This window comes from Tiliqua scincoides, chromosome 6 (assembly GCF_035046505.1).
Source record: "Tiliqua scincoides isolate rTilSci1 chromosome 6, rTilSci1.hap2, whole genome shotgun sequence".
Lineage (NCBI taxonomy): Eukaryota > Metazoa > Chordata > Lepidosauria > Squamata > Scincidae > Tiliqua > Tiliqua scincoides.
Genome location: NC_089826.1, coordinates 70,637,057 through 70,653,624, shown reverse-complemented (window position 1 = coordinate 70,653,624; position 16,568 = coordinate 70,637,057). Strand labels below are relative to the sequence as shown.

Below are 16,568 nucleotides of genomic sequence, written 5' to 3'. Positions count from 1 at the left end.
ACCAAGAAAAACAAACAAGCTTTTGCTGTAACAAACTAACAGCCCTGTCCTAACTTGCCCAGAGCAGGGCTGATTGCAGCACTCAGAGCAGGGCTGGTCGCAGCGCTCAGAGTAAGGGGAATTCATTCCCTTTAACCCATGTTGCAGGGTAGCTGCCCCTATGTATGCTACTTGGCTTTGCGCCATCTAAAGAGGTGGTGCAAATCTGAGCAGCCCTGTCTAAGATTGGGCTGTCCAGTAGGGAGATTAGGCTCCAGCCTAAGTGCTGGATCCTCGTACCACCCCACTCCCAGGCCCGGTTCTCTCACTGGTCCGCCTGCTTTCCACCCTCCCCCTGCCCTGGAACACCCTTCCCTGCCCTCCTCAAGCCCCCGCGCCAGCCTTCCCGGGCCAGTGCTTACTGGGGTTGGATCTGACGGGCATAGGCACGCCTTTTGTCAGGGCGGCCTGTGCCCAAGTCATCGCAGAAGTACGTACTTTATGACACTTTTGTGACATCCAGAGGCCGGTGCAAGGGACTTGCACTAGCCTAGGGCGCAGTTTGGATTGCGTTCTAAAACAACTACTCCTCTGGACATTATCGTTATTAGTTTTATTAAGAATACTGATATACTGTTTTTCAACAAGAGTAGTTCACGAGGCGGTTTACATAGTAAAATAAATCATCATAATGCAAAACAATAATCTAAAAACAAACCTCAATCATTGGATTAAAATCCAGTAGCAGAGTAGCCATTAAAAAATTAAAGACTTGGGGGAAAAAGTTGTCGGTGGAGCTTCCATATGCCTTTCAGAAAACCAGCATGGGATTCTCTGATGCATCTCTTCCTACAACTAATTCCAAAGCCTTGGATCCACCACAGAAAAGGCCCTGATGCTGAAAAGAAGATAGCAATACTGCAAGGAAGTTTAGAGACAAGTCACTGATTATATTAACTATAGGCTGTTATGACCCAGAGATAGTGAAGGGGAATTAATGACATTTGAAGGAAATTCTTTCCATATGACACTTTGTTGCACGTAATTGAAAGGAAGTAACTGATAAACCAAATAATGAATGGCATGGTCTATATACTCTGATTTTTCTCTCTGGGACAGGCCAAGGAAAACAGCAGCCTCAAGCTCCGAGCAGAAATTATTCAGGGTCAGACTAGAGGTGTCTCTAGCAGAAAATCTTACCTTATCTACTGAGACTGTGAAGTCTCATTCTCTTCAGTGAAGCTTACTCTCAGGTCAGTGTGGATAGAATTGCAGCCTAATAGCCCAATCCTAATGTGGACCAGTGCTGGCACAGCAACCATTGCCTTGGTACTAGCTGTTGCAAATGTGCCATAAAGCACATTTGCAACGACTTGTGAGTAAGCAGCACCAGTGGGAAGGCTGCACGATTCTGCTGGTGCTGATTCCAGCTCAGTGCTGCGGTGGAGGACCAGGGGAGTGCAGAACAGAGACAGGGAGGGGCAGGGACTGCAGAGGAGGCCACCTCTGCCTTATCTTAACCCCCGCCCTAAGCCTGAAAGCTCTATATAGGCCTACTTGGATTTGGGCCAGTGATTTAGCTGACACAGCTCTGAGTAGCCCCATTGGGCAGGCTGGGGCTGAACACACGGTAAGGGAACAAATGTTCCCTTACCCTGAGGAGAACTCTGGCCTCCCCAGTTTCAGTGCGGGATATGGTGTGGGCCATGTGGATTGTGCTGTTCATGTGTATATTAAGCTTCTGGATTTTGTTTTCTTTTTAGAAAACAGCGTGCCAGTGGAAGCTTATTTTCCAATACAAATAGTGTGTGAGGGGATAATTGGGATCAGAACTGTGGTAGGGTGCAAAGTGCTAAAGTCTCCCCAATTGCCCTTGGTATTGTCTATAGTAGGGGTGACCAAACATGCTTAACACAATAGCCACAATACATTACATAATACGATACACTTCAGATGTTTGAGAGGCACAATATTTAAGAAGCAATTAAATTCTTAAATACATTCACTCACCATGAACATTAAAATTACATTTTAATCCAATGGACTCTCAGTTTATACTCGGTAAAAAGTTTTTAAGCTTTATTTTTATTTACCTAAAATATTAATTGTGATGCAAAAAGGAGCTCAGCCAACACATTTCCATGAGCCGCACATTATATGTCAAAAAGCAGCATGTGGCTACAGTTTGGCCACCGCTGCCCTATTGTGTCAAAAATCTACTAATATGCGCTGACCAAGCACCTATAAAACAGACATTTTGCTTGAGTAATGACGGGAGGATCTAGAACAAATCCTTCTTTTTAAATTGCCTTATACTCTGTTGCAAGCATGTTGCCTTTCCTAACATTAGTTGACTGCATGCCTAGTGTGTCTAATAATTGCTTCACTTTGACATTTTATTTAGTTAACATTTTCCCCAGTAACAATTATTCACTGGCATTAATGGCTTTCTGCAGTCTCACTCCTTTGCCTGTAGGCTTCTGCACACTTAAAGTGCTATTTATCAAAGCTGTTAATGTTGTAACTCATTGAAAGCAAATTGCAATGCTTGGTATCTCCGTTTGGAACAGACTGATTTTGGGATGCAGGAAAGAAGTGTAAAAGTTGCAAGATATACCACTTGTTCTGAGAAGGTTGTACAGTCAAAGCCTGAAGGTCTGAATTCTTTTGGAATAATTGTACGTCAGTGTTTCTCAAACTGTGGGCCAGGAGTCACTAGGTGGGTCGTGAACCAATGTTAGGTGGGCCCCCATTCATTTCATTATTTTATTTTTATTATATTAGACTTGATGCTACTATGGTATGTGACTGCATTTGGGGAAATGTGACTGATCTGTATTTTTAACAGGCTACTATGTATATGCTTTGAACAATGATAGTAAATGGGACTTACTCCTGCGTAAGCATGGGTAGGATTACAGGCTAGGATTATTAAACATTTTCCTGCTTGATGATGTCATTTCCGGTCATGACATCACATTCAGTGGGTCCCGACAGATTCCCATTCTAAAAAGTGGGTCCCGGTGCTAAAAGTTTGAGAACTACTGTTGCACATGATTATTGCATGGGCCTTATCCTTGACCCTTGTGACAAAAATTTTGCCTAAAGCATATTTAGGAGTTTCTTTTCCTTCAATGAAATACTTGAAAATTTTCAAAAAGGTTTCAATAAGAGTGACTACATTTCTCAGGGAAGATTTACAGAGCACTGATTTAACTTGTTTTGAACTACAGAGCTTTTCTGCAATTGGCAAAGTAGCACGAGCAAGGCTAGTGTTGCGGAGTGACACCGGCGGGCAGCTGCTGAGAACCTAGCACTCTGAAAGCCCCACCACTGCTCTGAAATGCCTGCTCTGCCCCTTCAAGGACAGTTGGCTGAGCCAGGGCTGTGCCTTCAGGTCTTTGGATTCATGCTTTTATTTAGTATAGTTATATTATTTCTTGCAATAAAAATTAGCTGTGGACCTGTTTTTTTTCTTTTTTCTGTTGTATTCTTGTCAATTTATAATGTGTAAAATTGCAAAGAAAAAAAAAAGAATCTCACCAGCTACATGTGTGCACTAGAATCAAAATGCATCTACTTTCCCACTCAGAGATTTAATTTCTTGAGACTTGGGAAGAGAGCAGAATCGGCTTCAGGCCACTCAGTTTCATGTTGCAGCCCCCGTCTATTTATGGAACCACTTGTGTTAGTGGGGACAAACCACCACTCAGTGCATGACACTCAGTGCATGCATCATCCTCTTCCTCTGCCTCTTGGGATCTGCCAGGGTGCTCTTCATCCTGCTGGGCTATTCCCTTTTCAAACAGGCTCTGGCTTGAAGAAAGTGGACGAGAACTTCTGCCTATCCAGTCTGTTTGAAAGAGAAGTTTGGTCTAACTTCCCACAGGACTACTGTAGCTGTGGCAGTGGTTCCCATCATCAACCCCTCCTCAGCAGCAGCTGTCAGTGGAACTTTTGTGCTGCTTGGCTGTTCTGCTTTCATACAGGCCCCAGTGGGCAGATAGCACAAGAAGTGGGGGCTGCCATCATCATCCTTTTCTTGCTGATTCCCTTTTTGGAAAGGGGAGTGAGGAAGAAGATGATTGTGGTGGTGATTATGCTTCACGCGTGTTCCCTTAGCGCCCTACTCCTCTGGCCTAGTCTCCACTATGATCTTCTTCCTCTACTTTCTTCTTTTCAAAAGGGAAGTGAAAGGGAGGAAGACCATGGTGGCGCTACTTGGGCCAGTCCAGGAGGTGAGTGGGCAGCTGGGTGTGGGTGGGTGCAGGCTGCATAGGGAGTACTCCTGCCAGTTCCTTTCTCCTGCCTAAAGCCACCAGTTCACCCAACCCCGTGAGTGGGCTGGCCCTGAGCAGAACAAAATAGTAACTCTGTGTGCATGTACGCAGCATGCTAAAAGATTTTTTTTTGAGGCATGTCCAACCTTCCTCCAAAGGCAAAAACTGAGACAGTGATTGACCAGAGACATGTATCAGAAAATAGGGTCTGTCCCTATTTCACTTCAGTGAATATGAGAGTATACTTCAGGCAGGTCTTTGGGCATTTTAAGGTTGTGCCAAGTCCTTTCCAGGCTTGCTCAGAAGTCAAGAATGACTTCCATCCTACCTGTTATCAGCTTCCACAACTCTTTTCCTGTCCTTTGTGTTTAAATTTGTCTGCTATTCTTTTTCTTGGACTGCTGCTAGCTGGCAAGCGTTGTAGAAACACAAACAGAAACCTAGACCCAAACAAACCTGAAAAATTGCTGATGGGGCTCTCTGGGAATGCCTCATTTATTTTGTTAGTGGCAGAATAGTAATCCATCTATTTATTGCATCTGTGTTGTGGAAAGTAGTGTTGGGGCTGGAATGTATTATTATGATTGGACTTGTTGCTTAAAGATAAGCTGAAGTTAAAAGTATGCCACCCAACATTGTTTGCCTCCTCCATCAGCTTGCATTCTTCATTTTTCTGTTTTCTGAATTCAACGTATTGAAACCTACACCAGTGTTTCCCAACCTGGGGATTGTGACCTCCCAGGGCAGCAGGAAATGTTTGCCTCCCTTATGGGGAGTGGCGACTTGGCAGTGTCTGCAGCGACGGCAATTGGGTTTGCGCCACACCTGCCTAATTAAAAAAAAAAAAAAGGATTTTGGGACTTGCCTGTCTGTGGTGGCAGCTGGCAATGCTGCAAAACCCAGGTCCTTGCCGCCGCTACAGACAGGTAAGTCCCAAAACCCCTTTTCCCTTAAGTAGTGGCAGTGGCAGTGCAAACATGGAAGTGTTGCCATCATCACCATCAAGTCACAGCTCTGCAACAACTTAGTGGTTCCCTTACCTTCGGGTAAAGGTTGGGAACCACTGACCTACACAGACCAGAAGGCACAAGGGTGCAAAAGTGATGGGAAAAAATCATCTTGCTGTGAAGGAGAACGGGAGCAATGTACGCTCATATTTACAATGCTTGTTGAGGACTTTGCAAGCAAAGATGAGGACTGAATTTGTTCTTCCAGTGCATATGATCATTATATTCCTTTACATAAGAACACAGGAAGAACCTTGCTGAATCAGGCCAAGGAACCATTTAATCCAGTTTCCTATGTCTCATAGTAGCTCTCAGGGAGCAGTCAAGACAAAAAGATACATGTATTCTGTTGTCACACCTTTCAGGTATAAGCTACCTCGAAAACCTGGAAGTTGCCTGTAACCATTATGACTTGTAACCTGTGATGAACTTTTCCTCCATAAATCTATCCAATCCCCTTTTGAAGACATCTAGGTCAGGTGCCGTCATAACATCCCGTGGTAAGGAGTTCCACAGATTAATTATGTGCTGGGTAAAGAAATATTTCCTTTTGCCTGTTCTAACTCTCCTGCCAATCAACTTTTAGTGGGTACCCCTGGTTCTGGTGCTGTGCAAAAGGGAATAGAATTCCCCCCTTTCCACTTTATCCATCCCATGCATAAGCTCACATATTTTACCACAAACCAAATGGAGGCAAGCTAACCTGGAATTGAGACATTCAGTGCCAGTGCATCTGTTTACATGAGCCATCATGCAGTGCTTTTTTGGCTTCAACACCATGTTGGACCTATTTTTTCCCCCTAAACATCTGAACTTGCCATTAAAATTGAAGCACTATGTGGGAGCCGGGGAAGTGCATTGTTGGGGAGGTATCTTTTTAATATGAAATGCTTGATACCATCCGTTGGTTCTTTCTCTGGTCTCCAAACTGAATGTAAGACTTAACCAAAGGTAAAGAATAGTGAAGAATCAAAATGTTGACTCATAAGTAGTGCAATATGACATGGCTTTAAAGTGTGTCTGAAACTGTTGGGCTTATACTGTATATTATTTGAGCTAAACCAGTTTTGCAGTTTTTCGATATTCTGTATCTGTGATGGAGCTAAACTGGTGAGTTACGGTGGATTTACGTATAGATAGGGTTACAGATACAAAAGGGGACAGAGTGCCTATACCTTTTACCATTGAATAGAAAATGGAATTTTGAAAGATGCAGCTTTAAAAACCCTTCCATGCTGAGCTGCACCAGCCAATATTCCCTCTTCTATCCAATGGTTAAAGGTATAGGCACTCTGTTCCCTTTCGTATCTGGTAACCCTACATATAGAAAACCTAGTTTCAGACTCCTGCTCATCTATAAAGCCCAGTGGATGGACTTGCGTATGTTACTTTCATGCATGCATATTTGTCACTTGGTGACTCCAGCATCAAGGGGCAGTTTGTCTCAATGAATAAACCATCACCAGACAGGACCAATAGACTCTTAATAGCTACTTGCCTCAGATTCATCACTTTCAAAATGCATAGCTGTATTTTGGTTGGTTGCATAATTCAGATTATTGCTTGTGGCTTTTCTGCAAGGCCAGGTGAGGAAAAAATGCACACTTCATTTTCTCAGCCTTGCAAACTTACTTGGATCCAAAGAACTGTGAGTGAAAAGAGAAATAGCAGTGCAGTCAGTCCTATGTGTGTCTCCTCAGAAGTCAGCTCCACTCTGTTCAGTGGCAGTTACAGGTACGTTTGCATAGGACTGCATCTTTAGTGATGTTCTGTGAACCCTTGTGCAGGCATTAACTGAAGACTTTTCATAGTGCAGAGCCACAGTACACTGGGATAGCATTGCATTAGTTGTAGCACATAAACGATGAACCACAAAAAGTTTTTGAAAAGTGCTTGTGCAAGGTTTTGTGGAAGCAGAAGGACTCTTCTGGAGTTGATTACTTTTTGCTTGTACCCCACTTCTACTAGTTCAAAACAGCCCTTTATACGAATGGGGGAGATGGTCTTGACAAAGAGTTGGTTACATTTGTGTTACCAGGGTAGAATTTATCATACAACATCCCTCTTTGCAAAATCTTTTTCAGAAGTGTGACTTGGCTTGAAATCTAGCAGCATTCTTAGAACCTGTGTGGCTGTTGTGGGGAATCCTGTTACAGAAATTCATTCCTCGGATGATTACCATGAATGAACAATGAGTTTAACTTCTTTTGATTGAGAAAGGCTAAGGTTAGGTAAGGAGATGAGGAAGGAGTTTTGGTGTGTGTGCAAGTGAGTGAGTAAGAGTGTCTTTCATGAGCTCTGCCCTTTTTGTGTGGGAGAATACCGAGACACAATCAATTAAATTGTCTGAATTCTCTGGCTGGAGCTCGGAATGTGAAACGTAATAGATCAAAATGTTTCTGTTTATGAAGAATTTGGACTAAAGATTTGTACAGAGATGGTAGAGGTCTGTTCCTCGTCTTGGTGGCATTTCAGATCTGCTTCCTGTCATACCCTAAATCTGCTTTCTGTCTGCTTCGACAAGGTGCTGGACTTTAATAAGTGATTGGACTCGCAAAGGCCACTTCAACACCCACAGTATAAAGTGGGGGAGGTGGGTTAATGAGGCACAAAGCAGCATTCATTTGGAACTTGCTGCAATCTACAATTTCATATGGCTAATTTTTTTTTGAAATACAGTTCTATTGTTGGTTTAAATATTTCCAAATCTCATACTTTCTCTCTCTCCCACCCCACCTTCCAATGTTTAAGCTTTCTGCAGAGTCTCGTGAGGCATGTAGCTTCTACTCTTGTTTATGTCGAGCAGCTTTTACACCAGTAGCAATTGAGACCCTCCCCCAAAATGTAGGTATTGCATTCTATTAAGACATGGTAGAAGCCATTGTAGGAGGGTAGGAGTCCAGGGTAGGAGTCCGTACCCTACATGGTGTTTGCCAGAACTCAGTGTTTAAATGGGGGCTAGTATCTACCCCACAGTGTGATTGTGGGTTCTCCCGCCGAACCATATACCACATTGTGTCTGGCTGCAAACTGAGGGCGTATACTGGCCCATGGGCTGACTTTTTCAATGTAGGAAACTCTGTCCTTGAATGGCTGGACGAACTGGACATTGATGATATTATTATTATTAACAGTATTTATATACTGCTTTTCAACAAAAGTTCACAAAGCGGTTTACAAAGAAAAATCAATATAACTAATGTCTCCCTGTCCCAAAAGGGCTCACAATCTAAAAGATGCAAAACACCAGCAGACAGCCACTAACTACTAAAGACACTGCTGGTTAGTGTTTTATCTAGGTTAACTGTCATATAAGTCCATGTATTATATGCCATACACTAAATAAATAAATAAATAAATAAGCCACGAAAACCTTGGATCTTTGCTGGTTGTCTTCGTAGCACAGTGCAGATCATGGGGCAGAAAGCTATGACGCTTAACCCATTTTTACCCAGCCCACAGGTGTACACATTTGGTCCCTGTTGTGTATATGCAACATTGGGCAGAAGTGGCTTAAACAAAATAGTGTAACTCACTGTTTCTCAAAGTGTTCTCCTAGAAGCCTTGGGGGCTCCATGAACACATCATATAAGTGGTGTTGTCTGCTTGGTGCTGTGCCACTCCACTCATGTGCCGACATTCTGGGGCTTCCCAAAACTTTGCACATGTGCCAGCAGCACTCTCCTAGGCTCTGTTTCGGAGTTTAAGGGACTCTGGAGATGGAAAAATTTGAGGTGTAACTCATTTCATGTTAAAGAAAATATGACATAAAGAAAAAAGCCACACATAAGTTATAACGTAATTGAAGGTGAACTGCTCAACAGTTAAAGTCTCCAAATGAGGGGTTAGTGATAAAGGATAGGAAGAGCTGGTATTTTAAAATCTCGTTGGAATTGACCACCTTAGTTCAATTAATACGCTGTTAGGGCTGTTTCACATAACAGGCAGGGGAAGCCTCTTTTTTCCCCTGGTGGAAGCTGCAGCTAATAAGACTCTAAGTCAGACTCTCCTAACAAACACTGAAAAAATTAAACTTTCCCTCTCTCATATGATACTGTTTTTCCTTACATATTGTTATGCATGGAGCATTCAGAAAAGAAACTCCCCACCTGCAACTTAAAAGAGGTACGTACAGTCTACCATCTACTTCTGATCCATGTACGGGCATCTGAAGTGGTGCAGTCCAGGGATGGTTTTGCTCCTATGTCAGAGGCATGATTAGGGTTTGCATCAACCTGTGCAAGAGCTAATTGCGCCATCCCCATGATGGACCTCCTCCCATACCAGACCATACAGAAAAAATTGCAGTATCATATGCACAGCCTAAATTCAGTGGCATCATTAGGGTTGGTGCAACCCCCATCAGCTGTTTTTATTAAATATATAATAGTACAGGTCACCCAACAGATCCGTAACCGACAAAAAGCCGGCGGCCAACTTGATAACACACAACTGAATAAGAGTTCTAGTATTGTCTTTGATACATGGAAATGAGAGCTGACTTATACCAACACCTTACTGGTTCCCTGCTGAGTCATAACAACACCTCATTGGCTCTTGGAACAATCGGTCAGTTTCGTGTGAGGGAAATCTACTTTTTGTTACATAAGGCAGTTATGTTTTCCTTTGCTAGAATGTTTGATAGAATACAGGTAATTTCAATGTGATTTTTTCATTGCATTCTGCATTAAATTACGCATCTATCTATCTATCTATCTATCTATCTATCTATCTATCTATCTATCTATCTATCTATCTATCTATCTATCTATCTATCTATCTATCTATCTATCTATCTATCTATCTATCTATCATCTATCTATCATCTATCTATCTATCATCTATCTATCTATCATCTATCTATCATCTATCTATCTATCATCTATCTATCTATCTATCTATCTATCTATCTATCTATCTATCTATCTATCTATCTATCTATCTATCTATCTATCTATCTATCTATCTATCTATCTATCTATCTATCTATCTATCTATCTATCTATCTATCTATCTATCAATGAATGAATGAATGAATGAATGAATGAATTCAAAAATACCAAGATTTGCACGATGTTGGCCAGTAGTGGTGTCACCCCCCCAGGTGCATCACCCACTGCCGTTCCCCCTTGCAACACCACTGTCCCTTGTCTACTGCTTGTGTGAAGTAGACCTCAGTAGCCAAAAAAAACTTGAATCCGTCCTCACCTGGTAGGAAAAACTGAGCTAAGAGGTCAGCAATGAAGCAGAAGCTTCCATGCTGTATCACCCTGTGGTGTGGCTGGCTGGCTTCCTTGTTTCCTGCTGAAATGCTGTTGATACAAGTTTTATCTTGGCAAGTGTCATTGCCACTTTACAGACTGGCTGAGACTCCAAAGAGAAGTGGTGAGAGACCCAAACACATCAGCACAGACCATTTCCCCAGCCACACCCAAATCTGTAGTTCTCTTTTCCTCATTTCCCTTACAGTGAAATTGAGTTTTGCTTTGTGGTGTGAAACTGTTGCAGTGGACAGCAGTTTTCCAGTTTATCCTGAAGAATCAAAACCTGAAGGGAATTAAATGTAAGGCATTTTCAAACATGACACTTACAGTGACTTTTGTCCTGTTTAGTTTTTACATATGCCTCACTTTCTGCTGTTTTGCACTTACAGTGATCAGATAGTCACATGAATAGCAAGAGAAGGTTAAGTCTCATGCGTGACATCTCTTTGGGCCAAACTGAATAGGAAAAAACCAGCTGTGAAGGGTGCCTAATGGCTAGTGCCCATTTCACCCCATTGCACCTTCTCCATTGTGAGCAGGTTTTGTAAATGTGTGTTGTGTTTTTGTAGAGGGGTTGATAGGTTAAACGCATATAAACAAATAAAAGTACACCTTCACTTTAAAAAACAAGAGAAAATCCACCGGATGAAAGAGTTGATGATAGGCTGATCCAGCATTTGAGGTGCTAATAAGATGAAGCCAGGTTCACACTGCAGTTGAAGAAATTCTTGGAATGACTGCTCTTAAAATCCTATGTCTGTTTTAACCTGAACAGTTGTCAATAAGGGTAGTCTAACCGGCTTTCCCACTAGCATAGACTTTAGTTTATAGATTGAGAGATTGGTCCTTTTGGCCCCTGATTTGATAAATATATCATACTGGTGAGTTTTCAATCTTTCCAAATGGTGTCTGTTTAAAAAAATAAAGTACTTCTAGATGTAGAGAGTAGAGCATAGCTTCCAAAAACGGGAAACAAGTGGGTAAAATTAACATTTTGGCTGGAGTCTTGGGAAAATGTTAGCAGTGAAGGTCCCTTGTGCAATTGAACCGAAATCTGAGATGTTTAAGAAGCACTCGCACAAGGTAGCTTTGTGCTGGTGGCCGTAGATTGTGAGAAGAGAATGGAGCGGACTGTGTGACAGATATACAAGATATTGGTTACAACTCCTTCAAGCTATTTCTCCCTACCCCACCTTAAGCTCTTATAGGGAGAGAGAGAATGTGAAAGAATGTGAACCATTTCCTAGTATATCTAGCATCAGAATGATGTGGGAAGATGGCAAAAGCAAAGCTTAATGACAAGGTATTAAACTTGAATTTGGAAAGCTTCTTTGGTCATACTTGTTTTAACACAGATATTCACCTGTGCGCTTGTTGGAAACCACTGGATTAGATAAGCAGAAATGATTGAAGGCCACCCTTTATTTTTAAAAAGATGTTACAGAAGAATGCCAAAAACTTTTAGAAGTGTACAGAACCACATGACTCCTAAAAGGAAAGATAGTTGTAAAATAATTTCTTATCTGATTGTACTTTAATAAAGCATTATGAAGCATGCACATAATCATATTTTACTACAGGAAACATTCCAGACCTAATCAGCACTCTTGGAACTGTTCCTGGTTTTTCCAATTAAATCTAGAGATTCAGCTATCTACAAAGCCCCTAAAGACCAAAAGTGTGTATTTTGGCTTTTGTCTCTGCACCCCCACTCAGCTAGTTGCCTATGTGGCAGTAGTGTAGCTAGAGGGGGTGCAAAGCACTAAATTTTGTATGTTTCCTCACTGAGTTGTGGAAGTGGCCCCTTCCCATTAGAGTCATTCCGGGCCACTAGAGCAAAATGGAGGTATCTTGGAATGGCTCCATAGGGAAAGGGAGGGACCACTTGCATGCCGTTCAAAACATAGTACTTTGGACCATTTCTAGCTATGCTACTGCTTTGTGGTACTTGAATAATTCTCCTTGATCTTACCTAGCCCCTGTGAATATCTATCCATGTGCCATGGTACTGAATCAGATGAAATGTGCTAGATCCATCTTTGAATAAGGTTGCCTGTGGTCCAATCCTGGCTTCACATCTAATGATGCTCAATAGGGAATCTAATTAGGGTTACCAGATACAAAGGGGGACAGAGTGCCTCTAACCTTTGTATAGAAGAGGGAATTTTGACAGGTGCAACTCAACATGGAAGGGTTTAAAAAGCTGGACCTACCAAATTTCCCTCTTTTATGCAACACTTAAAGGTATAGGCACTCTGGCCCCCTGGGAACCCTAGCTCTAATCAAGGTATCCCTCATCAAAGTTTAGCGCATGCACCAACAAAGCTGTTCAGTGGCAGTCTGGATCGCTTTTTGTGATATGTTACATAATATTTTGTTGGAAACTCTCTGCGTGTCTTAAACTTTTGTGAGTAGGATCAAACTAGATGTATGTAACCAACTCCCAGCTGGCCGCATTGCATAATTATGCACACATCTAGCTTGGCCTTAAATACTTGTCTCATTGAGTTTGCCAAGAAATATTTCATGGTTTAATTAGTCTCCACGGGGGGAAGGAAGGCATATCATGTCATCGTTTACCTTTATCAAAAGTCATTCATTGTATGTTCAGTGCCAGCAACCTACATGCATAGGTACTTTCCATCCTGATCAGGTCCCCCACTTGTATCTGCTTTATAACATAGGACACAGTTAGTCTTTGCTATCAAGGCCCGATAGAATACCATAGTTTTTCGAAACTGAAGGTTGCCAACGGGTGCATGCATAATATACAGTACTTGCGTTTTGCTCTTATGGTACTTGTTTCACCAACTCTCTGTACAGTACTTTCAGTTATGTGCATACCCCACTAATAAAAGTATGAGAAGTTGGTGTTTGGGTATGCCTTCAAACTTTGGAGCATCCTGAGATGATATTTCAAAAGCATATTTTCTAGACTTCGTGCTTGAAGAGAGCTATGCAAATAACAGGTACTGAATTTTAAAGGCTAACAGTTGTATTAAAGTATGGGCATATATATGGCAAAAACCTGTATTGTATTTCAGTGTTGGAGTACTTTTCCCATTTCCAGTTCAGAACCTGATATGCTCTTTGACATTTTTGCTACAAGCAACCCGCATGCCACAGTTTTGAAGTTTGTACTGATAATTTGGTTAACTAGTTGGAATAATAGGAACTTGTGTAATATTTTTTTGGCAACAACAGAGCGCTTGTTTTCTTTTAACAAATGGGGACCAGCTTGAAGTATGAAAACAAGTAGGAGAAATGGCAGAATGTATTGACATTTCTTTTTTCCTTGGAATGTGCCTGCTTGAGAGGATTATGCAGGCAAGAGTGTGGTTTTGTTTGAATTGGCCAGGGTATGAGAGCTGCTCTCAAATAATGGACCTTTGATCCTGAGACTCTTACGTTCTTCTGAATCATCTTGTTCGTCAAGAAGGGGGCTGAGGTGGACCTTTCTGTATCCAGGTCCAGCCTTGCAGTGATATCATTTTCAAGCTCTGAGGACAGTATTGCTTAATTACTCTTTGTATGGGTTGTCAGAAAAAAATAATAAATAAAGAGTGGGAAATCTGAGTCTCCTAATATCTGAACTGTAAGTGCTACATACTGTAGTGAAGCAATAGATCAGCCATTTTCAACTACTGTGCCGTGGCACACTGGTGTGCCGTGAATGGTCCCCAGGTGAGCCACCATTGACAGCACAGTGTGCCTTGTCAGTTGTCAAAAAGCTGATGGTGTGCCTTGACCATTTTAGAGCCTTGCCAGTGTGCCGTGAGATGAAAAAGTTTGAAAATTGCTGCAATAGACTGTCATTTTATTGCAGGCACTGCAGTTTCCCAGAGCTCTCCATTCTTTTAGTGATTGATGCCTCTGAGAATACATTTTTAAGGATGCTGTGAAAGTGAATCATGGTGTTCTGCTTTTTTGGCACATGCTTAAAATTATATTGTCCCTCTTCTTTCCACCCGATGGTTTGGAAATCCAGTAGCCGTAAAGGTTCACATAATAGCTTGTTACATACCTGTGTATGCATAGCATAGCATTAAGTAAAAATCAGTGGTTTTCCCTCTTAATGGGAAGGGCTCTGTATGGTCCCCCTACAAAAGTACTAATTAACTGAGTATCTGTTTTAGTTCTATATAATTAGGTGTTATATGCTTTAGAGCAGGGGTTGACCATCTTTGCCCAGCTTAGGGGCTGGACGTTCGACACTGACACCCAGACTTTCTGTGATGACATCATTTCTGTGTTGCTGACCTCCGCGCTGTGCTAGCCCTTCTACCTGATTTGCCATGCACTTGAGTTACCGATGTGACTCTGGAGTCATGGAGTCTACACATCAGTGTTCCACTTCCAATCTTGCTGAGTCCTTGGGCCGCCATTACCTCTTCAGTTCCTACTTCAGTTCCCCACTTAGGTTTCTTAATTATTATGGCAGAGTAGCAGCCAAACTAGATTTGAGATTAGCCATGTTGTTTGACCTACTTGTCTTAAATAGCAGAACATCCTCCTGGCATGTATGGATGGCATCATAACTACATGTCTGACCCAGGAGGCCTAAAGTCCCTTCTGTGGTGTTCATGCTGCAAACACAACCTTTCTAACTGTGCTTTTGCTCTGTAGTCATTTACCAAAGATAAGAACTGCTGCGAGAGCTGTATTTGTAGCTAAAAAGGCTGCGTCAGAGATGGAAGGACTCAGGTTGTTGCCATGCATCCATCTGGGGGAAGCCGTCATAGAGAAGGGCATGGACCTCTCTAAGGTTAATCTAGATCCTTATCAGACCAGACCTGGATTGCAGATGGTCTAGGTTTTGCCTGAAATGGATCCACAGGGTAATGGATTCCCTAAATCTGGGTTTAGTGGATAGGCATTTCCACATTTATTCAAAGTTGAAAAGGTGGAGGTGTTGTGCATCACCAGTAGAAACTCTGTTGGGTGGATTTAACCTCCGTCCTACCTCTTAGATCAGTGATTTTTCAACCAGTGTGCCGTGGCACATTGGTATGCTGCAAATGGTCTGCAGGTGTGCTGCAGGAGTTTGGGAAGGGTCATTTATTAGTAGAGCCATTGGGAGATGTGAGTCCCCCACCAACAGCATGATGTGCCTTGTCAGTTGTCAACGCACTATTGGTGTACCTTGACAATTTTAATGCCTTGTCAGTGTGCTATGAGATGAAAATGGTTGAAAATCGCTATCTTAGACAATAGGTCCTGAGCCCAAAAGTTTTCCCTTCCACCCTGTGGTGGATTAACCTGACAGTGTGGAATATCAGTGTGGAAATTGTTCTTGCACTGTATGTGTCTTTACTATTGTTTAGGTCTATGAATTTTGGCAGAACTTTTTCTTCCTTGACAGCAACTGTTACCCTGCACATGCCCAATCTTGTCTGATCTTGGAAGCTAAGCAGGGTCAGGCCTGGTTAGTACTTGGATGGGAGACCGCCTGGGAATATCAGGTGCTGTAGGCTTATACCATAGTCTTTCGAGACTGAAGGTTGCCAACCATCATTTTCTTCCTTCCTTAACCAAACTTCAGCAATGCTGAATCACCCCATATTATCCGTTTGTGTTAAGAAACAGGAAAGCTGCTGTTTCATCTTCAAATCTTGACGTACTTTAGTGTATATGCGTAATGTACACGACACCTTCCAGCCCCTGAAATTCTAATAATTATTTCCCCAGACCTTTAAAAACTTCACACCACACATTACACCCTTCTCTGCCAGAATAAACATTGCATGTTCTAAGCCTGAGCTATTAAACACAACTTCAGCCAGACCATTGATCAGGCCTCACCAATGATCACTATAATGAGGAAGCATTCCAGAGAGCAGCTGTGTTAAAGCCTGTTGTATCAAAAACAACAGAGGGTCATGGAACACACTGCCACATTGCCACTCCTCCCATAGGGGAAGATGAGATCTCTACTACAAGGGTCAGGGAGTGACACTTGGATCCCTGACATTCACTTCAGTTTGGGATTATTTTTATGTAAACAGGGAGCGATGCAGTCCTGCTCATCTTGTGCCTCT

The 16,568-nt window shown here is 42.2% G+C and overlaps 1 protein-coding gene and 1 pseudogene across 1 annotated transcript in view; both read left to right on the top strand.

The window, feature by feature from the left end:
- The window catches only part of LIMCH1 (LIM and calponin homology domains 1), a 204,773-nt gene that overhangs the window by 18,904 nt on the left and 169,301 nt on the right, over nt 1–16,568 (top strand). The window lies entirely within an intron of this gene.
- LOC136656537 (5S ribosomal RNA) lies at nt 15,888–16,004 on the top strand (annotated as a pseudogene).